At 26.6% G+C, this 13,004-nt stretch overlaps 1 protein-coding gene across 7 annotated transcripts in view; it reads left to right on the forward strand.

Annotated features, from left to right (window-relative positions):
- Positions 1-428: 428 nt before the first annotated feature.
- Positions 429-13,004, forward strand: part of LOC105218881 (venom metalloproteinase 3) — a 147,820-nt gene continuing 135,244 nt past the window's right edge. For 2 of the 7 annotated variants that reach the window (XM_011194737.3, XM_054234966.1), the window contains exon 1: positions 6,455-6,673. The gene's annotated coding sequence lies outside the window, so the exon portion shown is untranslated. Of the gene's footprint in view, positions 1,442-6,453; positions 6,674-13,004 lie in introns of those variants that run through there. The other 5 variants (XM_054234964.1, XM_054234965.1, XM_054234967.1 and 2 more) reach the window with 5 other exon arrangements.

Consider the following 13,004-nt stretch of genomic DNA (forward strand, 5'->3'; position numbering starts at 1 on the left):
TAAGAAAAATTAACAAAATTTTGTGACAAATAACAACCAGAACTATGAAAATTAACAACAATAACTATGAAAAATGAACAACAACAACAAGCTTACTTACCACTTTGACTAACAGTTAGCCAGCGCTAGCAGTTATTTTAGCCTACTAGCCAGCTAGCTAGCGATTCAACTCGCTCGCCTTCGCTTTGTTGGACAGCTTTAATGCGCTCTTTGCCGTGAGTCTTTTGGCTTTTTGGGCACAAACAGCGCGCTTTCAAGTTGTCTAGTCATCATGGACTTAGCTTTGGCTTTGGCGCTTTGTCTATTTTGCACTGAGCGGTCGCTTGCGATCGTGCTCTACTCTCCTACCAAATCATTGACGCTTTTTGATTGACTTGGCGGCGCTGCAAAAGCGTTCGCTGACTTCAGTGTGCGCCGACCAGTTTAAGCAGGCAGACGACGGCCACAAATCGGTTTGTCGACGTGAGAGGGTGTGTGTGTGCCGTTTAAAATATATAAATTTATATCTCTATAGTACATACATATTTGCGTATATATGTATGTAAATCTGTGCTAAATACATATACAAGCGTTAAACGCGTCTTATTACGTTTGATATTCTTACTTTCGTTGCGTTGAAAATGAAATTCCAAAAAAAAATTGTTTAAGTAAAATTTAAAAAAATTCTCAAACGCTCCAATTCGTAAGCGTTAGTGAGTGTCTTTGTTGTTGTTGCATAAATTTGTATTTATTTTTCGTGCAGCAAAACAGTGTTCACACTCAAAACAGCTACTCGCCAACACACTTAGCCAACAACAACAATTGCAAGCGTTGTGCTTAAGTAGAAGTGCAAAAATTCAAAAAAAAAAAAAATAAATAAAATATTAATTAATAATATTGCAGCACGATCGAGTCATCACGACACAGAGACAAAAACAACAGCAAAAATACAACGAAACAAGCTACTTGCACAACAACAACAGCAAATAACAAAAGCGTCTGTAGCTGCTGTTTTTCCTGCTCTGCTGTCAGCAGCTCACACTCACTTTTGGTTTGACTGTTGCAAAATTTCAAAAAATTAAAAAAAAAATATAAAAAATACAAAAAGCAACAACAATCAAAAATGTTGTTTTGAATTTTAAATTTGTAAAAAAAATCACTGCAGCTGCGGAGGAAGGCGTGTGTGCAATCCGCAGCATTCGAAAGCTGTAGCTGCATTTGTTTCGAAACAACAACAAACGTAGGAATAAATGTGCAAAAAAACTGAGAAAAAGTTTCAAAAGCCAGTGGCATTTCAGAATTTTTAATTGAGCTTCAAACAAATTGTGACAAAAAAATCTGTTGAAAAATATTTATTTTTCTCTTTCACTGAAAAGTGTAGAATTGTGTGTGTGATTTTATTGGAGACTGCTGTTGTTTTAATGCAAAATGTAGATGGATTAATATGAGAACAGATTTCAAAGTGAGTGTTTTGGAAATCATTTTTGAAATAATTCAGCGTATTAACATGTATGAGCTACTATACTTAGTAAATTATTGAATTAGTTGCATGACTAATATAAACTAATATATTTATTATTATTTCCACTAATCTGCCTTTTTTAATTCAGTTATAAAATACATCTACGAAATGAAAATTTGAAATATAAGTAAATATGCGTGTTTTTAAAATACGGAGTATATGAATTCTTCAAGGCTTAGAAGAATACAAAAAATCTTCCAGATCTTAAATTTATTAAATTTATGAATCAATGAATCGATTTTTAATCGTTTAAGATTTATATTATGAAATAAAAAATTATTTAATTAAAGCAATTTAAAATGAAAAGGGAGCTAACAGACAATTTAAATTAGTGAAATTTAAAATTTGGAAAAAAATAGTTTCAATGAATGTAAATATAAAAATATATAAATTGAATAATATTTTTGTTGAATAAGTTTATAAACTTCATATTTTCAGCTCTAATCTCTAATGTGATTAAAATTTACATTTATGTATTATATTCAATTATTCATTTTTGATGTTGCTCTTATTTTATTAGAAAACTAGCAAAAACACTTTTTTTCATTTTTTTTTTAGATTTTGTTTTTTAAATGTTTCAATTATATAATATTTTCATTCTAATTACTCTTTGAATCTGTTATATTTTACTATATTAAAGAAATTTAATAATTTTTGAATTAAAATAATTGTTTGTATTTAATTAGCAAAATTATGAATTAAATAAATGCGGAATAACGTTTGGTAAAATAGTAAACAATTTAATTAAACAAATTTAAATGAGATTTATTAAAAGTCAAAGACAGAAATGACAAATTAAATAAAAATTAATTAACTCTTTAAATTTAACAAAATAAATAATGATAATTAAATTTAAAAACCCCAAGGTACTATTAAATCGTTTAATATAAAATATAATGAGATATAAACTTTTTTTTTATAAATTGTAAACAAAAATATTCCCTTACCAACACTTTCTGCTTTTAATAAAAACTAATTAAATTTGTGTTTAATAAATAAATATAAATATAAAAATGCATATTTGATTAATAAAAATAATAAATTAAAATTATATATACATACATAATTTATAAATAATATTTTTTTGAAGTTTTATTACAATTAAAGGGAAATATCTGTCTGATTAGTCAATTCATTTAAAACATAAATTTTAGAAACAAAAAGATTCTATAAATAGCACATTCTCATTAAAATATAAAAAAGCTGTAGATTTATTCACAATTATATTTATTTACTTCATTTTAACATACGTTAAAACATGTATTATGCAATTTTGTTTGTTGCACTTTGCTATTTTTTGGCTCTTGAGGTCTGTATCCCTTGCCTTTATTCTATGATTTATGCCATCCATAAGTGTAATATGATATTTTGTATTTGCATATATATATCGTCACCTAAAATGCAAAAGGCCGTAACTAACAAAAAAATTCAAAACTTACTTTTTGATTGATTATGAAGTACTTAACCGAAACACGTGTACACAGCAAATTTTACATGCATACGTCCAAAAATAACGACTTTATAGGCGAGAATCAGATGGCCGCAACTACAACTTCAACAATTTCATAAACCAAAAAGCCGTAACTACCCTTTTTTCATTCTCTTTGATTCAATTTCAATGTGACACATTGTGTTATTCGTAATTACAGTTGTTTTCATTATCTTTCATTCTTTATCAAATTGTGTTATTGTGTTTTGCCTTTCTTCAATACAGGCAAAAAATCCGGAGAGCCAACAGTTAATATGATCCGTGGGTTGGCATATGATCCATCTGGAATAATTTATTATAAAACAAATATCAACGACGATTATAACGTTTTGCCACAACGTACACAACAAAAATTTAGGGACATCGAACCTTTACAGTTACATACCGAAAGAATATCAATATCCAAAAAGAAATGGAAACACCGGCTGACTGCCACAGCTTTTATGATAATATACCCTTTACATCTTAACCCTTCTGCTATGTTTGGGTCAATTTGACCCAATTTTCAGTAAAACTCGTCGAAATTCGCTTGTTAGTCTAGTCGTATTGTATTGATTCTTCTTCTATTTGTTAACTGCAGTAAATGGAATAGATAAATATGAAAATTAAAATAATATCTGTTTTTTATGTTGCTGGAGGATGCCAAATGTAATTTCATTACACTTGGGTCAATTTGTATTTTGAAACATTGTGCCGTTTATTATTACATCACTCGATCAAAAACGCCGACAAAGAAAGCTAGTTATCGGAAATCGAGTATATTTTGCACAGCTCTATGCTCTGCCAGAAATGAATCCATCAAAAAACGACAGCGATGTTTCTTCTGTCATCATACAAAAAATTCGAACAAATATTCAGCTGTTTGTAGTACGTGCCAAAAATTTGTTTGCAAGGAACACAGCAGCTTAGTTTGTGAAAATTGCCGTTAAAACATACATATCTCAACTATTTTCTACAATTAGCATACACTTAAGTTGATTCAATTAAAAAAATATGAACTCTTTCAATAAAATAGTGTTATTAGTGGAGTTTTTATAAGTGGGTCAAATTGACCCAAAACACTATATGTGTAATTTTTTCCTAACATAGCAGAAGGGTTAAACCTATTCCAATTTACTATTTGTATTGCAGGTTTTGTCGTTTTCAAATGAATTATTTTCTTTTTCTTAACCAGTTTAATTTAATTTTATTTTCTCGAATTAAATGTATTAATTAAATAATTTCTTTTGTGTTAAAATACTTACAATAAATAGATACAAAAAGACATAACTTGTTAAAAACTTTTTTGGTTACAGCCTAAAAGCACATTTTCTTATTTTAACCATTGCTTTCATTTTATACACAATTTTTTTCAAGTAGTTTCTTAAAAACTGCTTTTTTCCCATTAATTTGGTTTTCAGAAACAAATCCGTCTTTGTTTTCTAAGCTTAAATCTACAATTTGGATATTTAGCTTTAAGTAGTCTTTAATCTATAACGTTTTTTGCTTCTCCTGTAAAATACTAAAAATGTTAGTTACGGCCTTTTGCATTTTAGGTGACGATATATTTTATATTTCCATACGATATAGAGACTCTTTTAAAATTCTGTCTCGATAGTAAAATTTTAAATTTTTTATTATTATGTCCTGGTCGAAAAGTTCGGTTTATGGAAGAAAATTTGTATGAAGTTTTACTTCTAATCCCGAGTTATGGAGTTGTGGAAGGAAATTTGTAAGGAACTTTTGATTTTATGAAAAAAATTAATTACAGATTTTATATTAAAATCAAAAAATACAATTTTTTTTGTATTCAAAGAAACGAAATAAAAATATTATTTCAATTTATATTAAAAATTTGTTTTTATAATAAATTAAAAGATATATATATAAATTATTTATTCTTCATTCAAAATGTTTTGTGGATAAGAAATAATACAGAATTCGTTTTCGTATTAATACAATTTTACTCCATTTTTTTAAAATAACTTTGGGTATTTAATTATGTTTAATATAATAGATTTATAGTTTACTAAATATATTCATAAATAAAAAAGTTTAACAAAATATTTAAAAAACTATTTAAAATATTTAAAATATTTAAAAAAATATTTTGTTATCTAATTCACCAATCCGAATTCACTTCTGTTTCCAAAGTTATCAAAACTTTGCAATAAATTAAATGTTTTTTAATATTACAGTTAACTTTGATTTGAATTTTTAATTAATATATGTAAAATAAATTGTGTTTTAAAATGAATATATGCGTTTATATTTATAAAAAAAATATCATTAACTGCTTAAAATATCACAAGAACAATAAAACATTTGCCAAACTATAATTTGAAATTTGTGCTTTTTTGTTGAAATAAATTTTTGAACCAAATAATATGAACCGAACAAATACAACAATATTGTACATATTGATATAAATAATAATATAGATAGAAAAAAATAGTAAAATTTTATATTTTATAGTTTCATAAATAAATTAAAATTTTTTTTTCTTTGGAAATTTGTAATTATTCAAATATATAATTATAATATAAAAAGTATATAATTCAAAAACACTATTTTAAGTTTTTTTATTAAACAATTTTTAGAACTCTAAAACTATTCGAAAAATATTTTTTTTTTTCATTTACTAAAACGAATATAATAATAATTATACGAATAAAACAATCAACATTTTGTTTTTTTTTTTAAATAATTTTAAAAACTTTATATTTTAAAATTTTTATAATCTTGTTTTAAATTTTATGTAAGTAAACAACAACAGCAAAATTCAATCTAAGTGAAACTGAATTTTAGAATTACTTAAAACTTATGAAAATAAACAAACATCTCTCAACTCCCCGCTAGCAATGGCGCACGCGCACCCACATATGTACATGTTTATGTATGTGTAAACAATCACGACGCCAAGTTTTTAAATGACAACAACAGGTAAAACCGAGAGACAACAACAACGTCATTGGGGTGCGTTCATCCTCACTTCACAGAGCGCAAATATTATAAACAATAAACGTAAAAAATATGCAAAATGAAATTATCGAATAAAAATTAAAACAACAACAACAAGTAAGAAAACAACTACAACAAAAAATAAATAAAAACAACATTAATAAAATAACAACAACCAATTATTTTAACATCTTTCGCGCTCATTACAATATTCCTGTTTGCTGACTGACATTCGTTGTTGTTGGCATGAAATTACAGACACAAGACTGCTTATGTGACAGTGTATGTATGTGTCGCTGCAATTTCTCACTCAATTGTCAGAATAAATTTTCGTATATTCTTTGTTGTGTGTGCGCGCACTTATGGAATTTCTTCTCAATTTCATCTTAATTTGGCGCTGTTGTTGTAAATTCATATTGTTGTTGCTTCTTTCTTAATTTTTTGTGACTCCACAAATTTCTCGCAACGTTACTTCATTTTGCAATGTTCGAATATTCGAATTGAAGCGTATTTAATAATTGCGTTCCGGTCGCAGCTCGCTTATTCGCACGAGTGTTCTTAACCTGATCTGTGGTTATCCGCGCGGCGATCGTTGTGTCATACCTCGATCCTTTGGGCGAACCAAAAAGTCAATAAACATAAAGTCACGCGTCTGTTTGCACTTTCATTCGTAACGTTTCATCAACCGTCAACGTTTTTCGTTAACATAAGACGGTGTGTAGCGTAACGGCTATAAAGCAAAAGTAAGCAAAGGCGAAATCTAAGCGTTTATACTTTTCTAGTGATAAGAACAAACTATTTGAAAGGACACGAAATACAGTGAAATGTTGAAGATATTGGAAATATGTCTAACCGTGAAAGTTTTGTAGAAATTGTAAATATTGGAAAATGATTTCTGTGCTTACAGTGAATTTTTATTACAATTGAGAATTGTATGGAAATTAAGATGTATGAAAATTGAGTTATAATAAATAAAATATCTAATTAAAAATGCTATTTAATACAAAATTATAAAAACAAAATATATAATTTAAACTATTAAAAAATTTGTGTCAACTTGATAGTAATTCCTCAAAATCATTTTCTATATAGTTAAGAGACATTTTGAAAAATTAATAAAATATTCAGAAAAAAATTTGAATATGCTGTGTGATATAAAAATTCAATTTATTACAAACAATTAACTTTACATGTGAAACAAATATTTAAATATTCAGTTATAAATATAAAAATAAAGATTTATAAAAATAAAAAATATTCAGTTATAAATATAAAAATTAATTAAAATTAAAAATAAAAAATGAAACAAAAAATAATTTAATAATTTAATTATAATATAATAATATAAAAAGTTCTTTAACTGCAAATTTATAAAGTTAAAATATTGTGTTAAATAAAATACTATTTTAATTTGTAATAAATAATATCATTAAAAATTAATACTAAATATTGCACTTTACATTAGTCGTAAGAAATGCTTCAAAATGAAATTGCTTTCGGTATTATTTAAAAAAGGTTGTACAACTTTAGGTTTATTTTACCGTTCAGAAAAATCATTCAACCAAAAGCTACTTCAAAAAGATAAAAATATTTTTTGTTGATTGTCAGCTAATAATTAATGAAAGAATCCATTTATTTTCCACATAGATTAATTCTTTATAAATGTGGAAATACTTTATTGAATTATTGTGAATTTTAAAAAATTTAGCGCTGAAAAATAAATAAATAATTTTTTTATATGCCAGAGTAAATTTAAAATTTATGATAATTCTTTTAAAAGCTATATTGAAATATGTTGTGTAAAAATTATTCGTGTTCGTATAACTGTTTGCTTAAAATTTTTGATTTATACAATGCCTCACAAAATTTTATTATATTATGCCGCAAAAAGTTTGCATTTTTTCTAAAAAGAATAAAATGATCAAAAGGGTTTTGGCAGATAAAAAAATAATAATTTCTAAATTTAAAAAAAATTTCAGATTTGTGTACACACAGCTTTATAAAAAAGGAAAATTGAGGAACGTTTATAACTACAAAAATCTAATTTGTAATTCAGTCAAATTAAATTTATTATATTAAAGGATATATTTGAGCGAAACACAATTGTCAAATCAGAAAAACCTCATTTCTTCCAATTTTTATTTAAAATAATATAATTCACAATTTAAATTATTTTTTTAAATTTCTAGTAATTATTTATAAATTTATAGTTAATTATTGTTGCAATAAACACGATTAATTTTACTAAAAGCAAAAAATATTAAAAAAAAAAGTTTTTGAGAAAATATTCTAATAAGAGAAAGCCAAAAATTTACTACAAAATATTCTCCAGCGTATATTTGCATGCGTGAAAAACAAATAATTCTTGTAATATTTTTGAATTTTTCAACATTTTTATCTGAAACCAGAAATTTAATACACATTTTTTAAATTTTATTCTGATTTGCTTTGGTATTTTTTTCGATATTTGTTTTTGTTATTATTTTTTTTTAAGTGGACTAGAATGCAATTTTTTAAAACTGGAATGAAACATTTTAAGACTACAAAAAGTGTTGAATATTTAAGGAAACTGTGATTGCACAGTAGAAATTTGTAATTAATTTAAAGGTTGAAAGAATAATGTTATTAATAATATATGAATAATGTTAATGTCTTCAGTTTCAATCAGCAAAATATTCATAATTTTCTGGGACTTCTGTTTGACTATTCTTCATAATATATTATATTTGTTTGAATATATCGCCATATATGTATATCAAATATATAATTTTCACTTCCAAAAACCGACTACGTCTACTCAAATCAGATTTTCAAATCTGGTTTAAGAAAATATATTTTTCTTTCATAAGTACAAATATAAATTCGAGACTTAATAATATAAATAATATATAATTTAAATTTTTAATAATAATTTAACTTAAAAATTAATTTTTTCCCATATTTATTTTGAGAATTTTTCCTTTCATTTATCAAATTTTAACACTCTAACCTCTATAGTAAATATATATATATATATGTGTATTCCAGTTTATATATTTACAGATATACAGAATCTCACTAATGACTCTGTGAACTGGATTTTATCAAGTAAATGAACTTTTAATGTCACCAATCAAAATTTTATGCGTGATTTGTGTGTTTATTGGAGGTTTTTCATACTTATAATGAAAAATTAATCAAGGTTCTGTAATATAAAAAATCGAATTTGAGTCAGCTGATGAAATGATAAATAAAACGTGTGCTTTACCTTATCGATATGATAAATATTTTTTCAGAAAATTCTGAACTCAATTTAAATGAAAACAAAAACTTCATTTGAATATTTAATTCTGTAAATACGCAATTATTTCGACACATGACTACGTTTTTATAAATTAAGAAAACAAAAATTGAATTATTTTTTCTTTAAAAAATATTTTTTTCTAACAAAAATTTTAATTTGCTTTTAATATTTTTTCTTAAAAAACAATTATTTTTTCTTAAACAAAATTCAAATCCAATTTACCCTTAATTTGTGTAAGATGATTTTTAAATATTTTTTTGGTTAAATCTAATTAATTTTTATAAGATACAATTTAATTTTAATACTTCTTCTTTGCGTAATTGAGCCGCAGTTGTGAAGTGTGCGAACGCAAAATGTATGAATGTGCGACCAGTAAGCCAGTGACCTTTGAAATAAAATATATTTACAAATTAAAATTTGATTCTGCTATTCAAAGCGACAACAACAAGGCGCATAAAGCGCTCAAGGTTGCTCTTGAAATCAATATTTAGCTACACAAACAACTCCACACACACAGTTATAATTGTGTACGCAAATAGCAGAATGTATTTAGATACATACTAATCTAGACATATTTTGATCGTACATTAAAGAAGCCTGTTTGTACTTCAACGCTTTGCCTCTTCTTCTATTTCTGCTTCTCAAACTGCTCAACTCAACGCATACGCTTTCTGACGATCTCAAATACATATGTATATACTCGTAGATGTGTTCGAGGTGTGATAAATTTAAATTAAATTAACTAATAGAAATATAAGTATATATTTTTTTCTTGTGGGAATGAAATGGAGTCTACAATTCTCAACCAATTTATGTATAACGATTCGAAAACCGCTGGGTGAACTGTTGTAATTTTGATATAATATCCGTTTTCGTCATTATTTATTCCAATTGCATCATAGATCGCTTGTATTATCATTCCACATCTATAACCAAGCTGCACCTATTTCTATTAGCCTCTTACTCATAAACTCTTATATCTCACTTTGCTTCTTATCGGCTTATTTTCTGCCGCACTTTGAACGATAGCACGATAGCCGTTATTGATAGACATTTGCTCATTCGAATCGTTGGGTGTAATCGTGATTTGTTTTTACTGTTTTTCCTTTTTTTGCTACTTTTTTACAATATTTTTTCTTCAAATGCTGCTATTATTACCTGTTTTTCATGTTTGTTATTTGTTAGTTTTATATTACATTTCTTTTCTTTATACTCGCATACTTCTTCTCTTTGGTATTGTTGTTGTTTTTTGCGTTGTATGTGTATGTGGTATGTGTTGATTTGCTTGCGATGTTGTAATAATACGCATGGTATTTGCTATATTCGTATTTGTTGTATTTGTTTTTGTTATAGTTTTCATTTTTATTATAGTTGTTGCTTTTATTGTATTCACTTTTTCTCCATTTCTTATTGATTTTGCTATTATAGTCTCATTTAATGTTGCTTTTGTTTGGTAGCGCTTTTGTTTACTCTTTTTGTTGTATTTTCTTCTGGTTGCCGTTTTTGTTGTACATATCAACAATTGTTGCAATTATGCAGCTGTTTTTCTTTTCCTTAATGATTTCATTTGCAGAGATTTTCATTTTTTACACATTTGCTTAGTCTTCGTTTGAACTCTCACTGTTATTTGCGGTAAGTTCATGTGAGTGACTTCGATTTCAGTTTCGTTTCCCCGAACTAGTTCTGTTATTAAATGTGCAATTCGTTAGTATAGTATAATATTACCTTTAGAACACAACCCCAATTTGAATTTTATTTATCTTTTGAAATTTGAAAACAAAACTAACAAATTTGGTGTCAGATTACCATTATTAATGATACACTTTATAATAAGAGATTCTATATTTTTTAGTCTAGTCTTTCGTAATTTTTACACTGAAGTGTTTCAACTACTTTTTCCTCTAGCCCATTTAGTCGTTTCTATTTTCTTCACGAAGTTAAGCAAAGTCATTTCTTCGATTTTTTTTTTTTAAAGAATTTTCGATGTTTTACGTAGTTTCTTCTAATATTTTTGTTCGTTCTCATAAAACACTACTTCTATTTGAATAAGTAACGGTTCAACCTTCATGAAATTATATATTCTTTTAAGTTTTAGAGCAATCTTATCATAAATACATTCATTCTTTAGAGATCCAATCCCACATTCAAAAGATGCCAAGGTTTATTCTAACAAACTTGTCGTAAAATAGAAGTAATTGTTTGTGAGATCTACTTTATTTAAAATCCTGACATTAGCTTCTAAAGATTTGAAAGTATTGGCTTAACGTATGGTACAATATAAATAAATATTTGTTTTTAATTTCAAATAATTTTTTTTATAAGATTGATATATGTAAGTAGATCTGATTTATAGACCTCATTTTGTCATACCAAACCTTGTGTAACCATAAGCCTCCTGAAATTAGAGGAAATCCTTGTGATAATTATACAAAACAGTGCTCAGCTTTATTGATTGAGTGCTGAACAATTTTATTCGTTAGTTTAATTGATTTATAATTCTCAGACAGTTTATATATTCATTATGAAAATGACCTAAGCGCCTTTTTCAACGTTTTTTCTCACAGTAAGCCTTAAGTGAGGCACATTTAACTCAAAATTTCATTCACTTATGAAATTTTTATATAATTCTCAGTCAAATTTTAAAGCCTTTAATAGATCGTTAATAGATTAGTATACATACTTTCTATTATTATAAATCCCTCGCGTAGTAACTAGATACAGTATTCAAGAAAGCCTATTACATCTATTCTATGCATATCTGAGGGTTCTTAGACTAAACTAAAACTTATAGAACCTACATTAACAGAAAACCCAAAGCCCAATTCTTATAACATACCCTCAGTCGTTCGATGGTGTCTTAATCTATGGCCCTTCGTTTGAAGGTTTATACCAAGAGGAACACCGAGTTTTGAGAGAGAAAGATTTCCCTGGGGAGGGAGGGAGAGTCTGGCTAAATGTCTTATACATTTTGTCTATTTGACTGATATTATGAAAATAGTCATGAATACGATCTTTTGATGTATTTTGAGCTAATCTGCCTTTAAGCTATGTAAAAACACTGTTTCCTTACAACATATATAATTATAATACATATATAATTATAATACATTTATCTGGCTTTGAATATTGCATTGTGATTGCAGCGTTTGCTCCAACTGGTTTTGCGTGTCAATGAAAATTTTATTATACAACAATAACAATAACAAATGCATAAATTAATAGCAAGCAACAACAATAAAAGTGTAGATACATTATAGCAAAATAGATAGAAAAAAATCGAAAATTAATTATTAAACTAATATGTAATGTAGTAGATGTGCGTGCGAGAGAGAGAGACAGAGGGAGAGAAAGAGTGAATGAGAGAGTGCGAACATACGAAACAGCTGGTGAAATCACAGAAACACTAAACACACACACACACTGCAGGAAGGGGAAGAAGCAAAAACGTGTTGTTCAATAAAAAATGCTATAAATATACATATTTTTAACTGTACATATCTATCGATATTATGTATGTATGTAAATTATAGGCATGTGCACATTGTTTGAAACTGTTAGGCGTTGTATTGAATGCACGTTTCTACAAAAGCTGAAATCATTTTTTTATAGCAATACTGTAGTTGGATGCATCAATAAATGTGTATTGTGAGGCATTTTGTTTGTATGATATATGGTTATGCATATTTACGGTTACAACTGTTGTTGCACTGTAGGAAATTATGTGGTAGTACTAGTAGTGAGGTCAGCTGAAGAAAAATACAGACATAAAAAATAAAGACATAAATTTAAAA

This window comes from Zeugodacus cucurbitae, chromosome 6, assembly GCF_028554725.1.
Source record: "Zeugodacus cucurbitae isolate PBARC_wt_2022May chromosome 6, idZeuCucr1.2, whole genome shotgun sequence".
In the NCBI taxonomy this organism is placed as follows: domain Eukaryota; kingdom Metazoa; phylum Arthropoda; class Insecta; order Diptera; family Tephritidae; genus Zeugodacus; species Zeugodacus cucurbitae.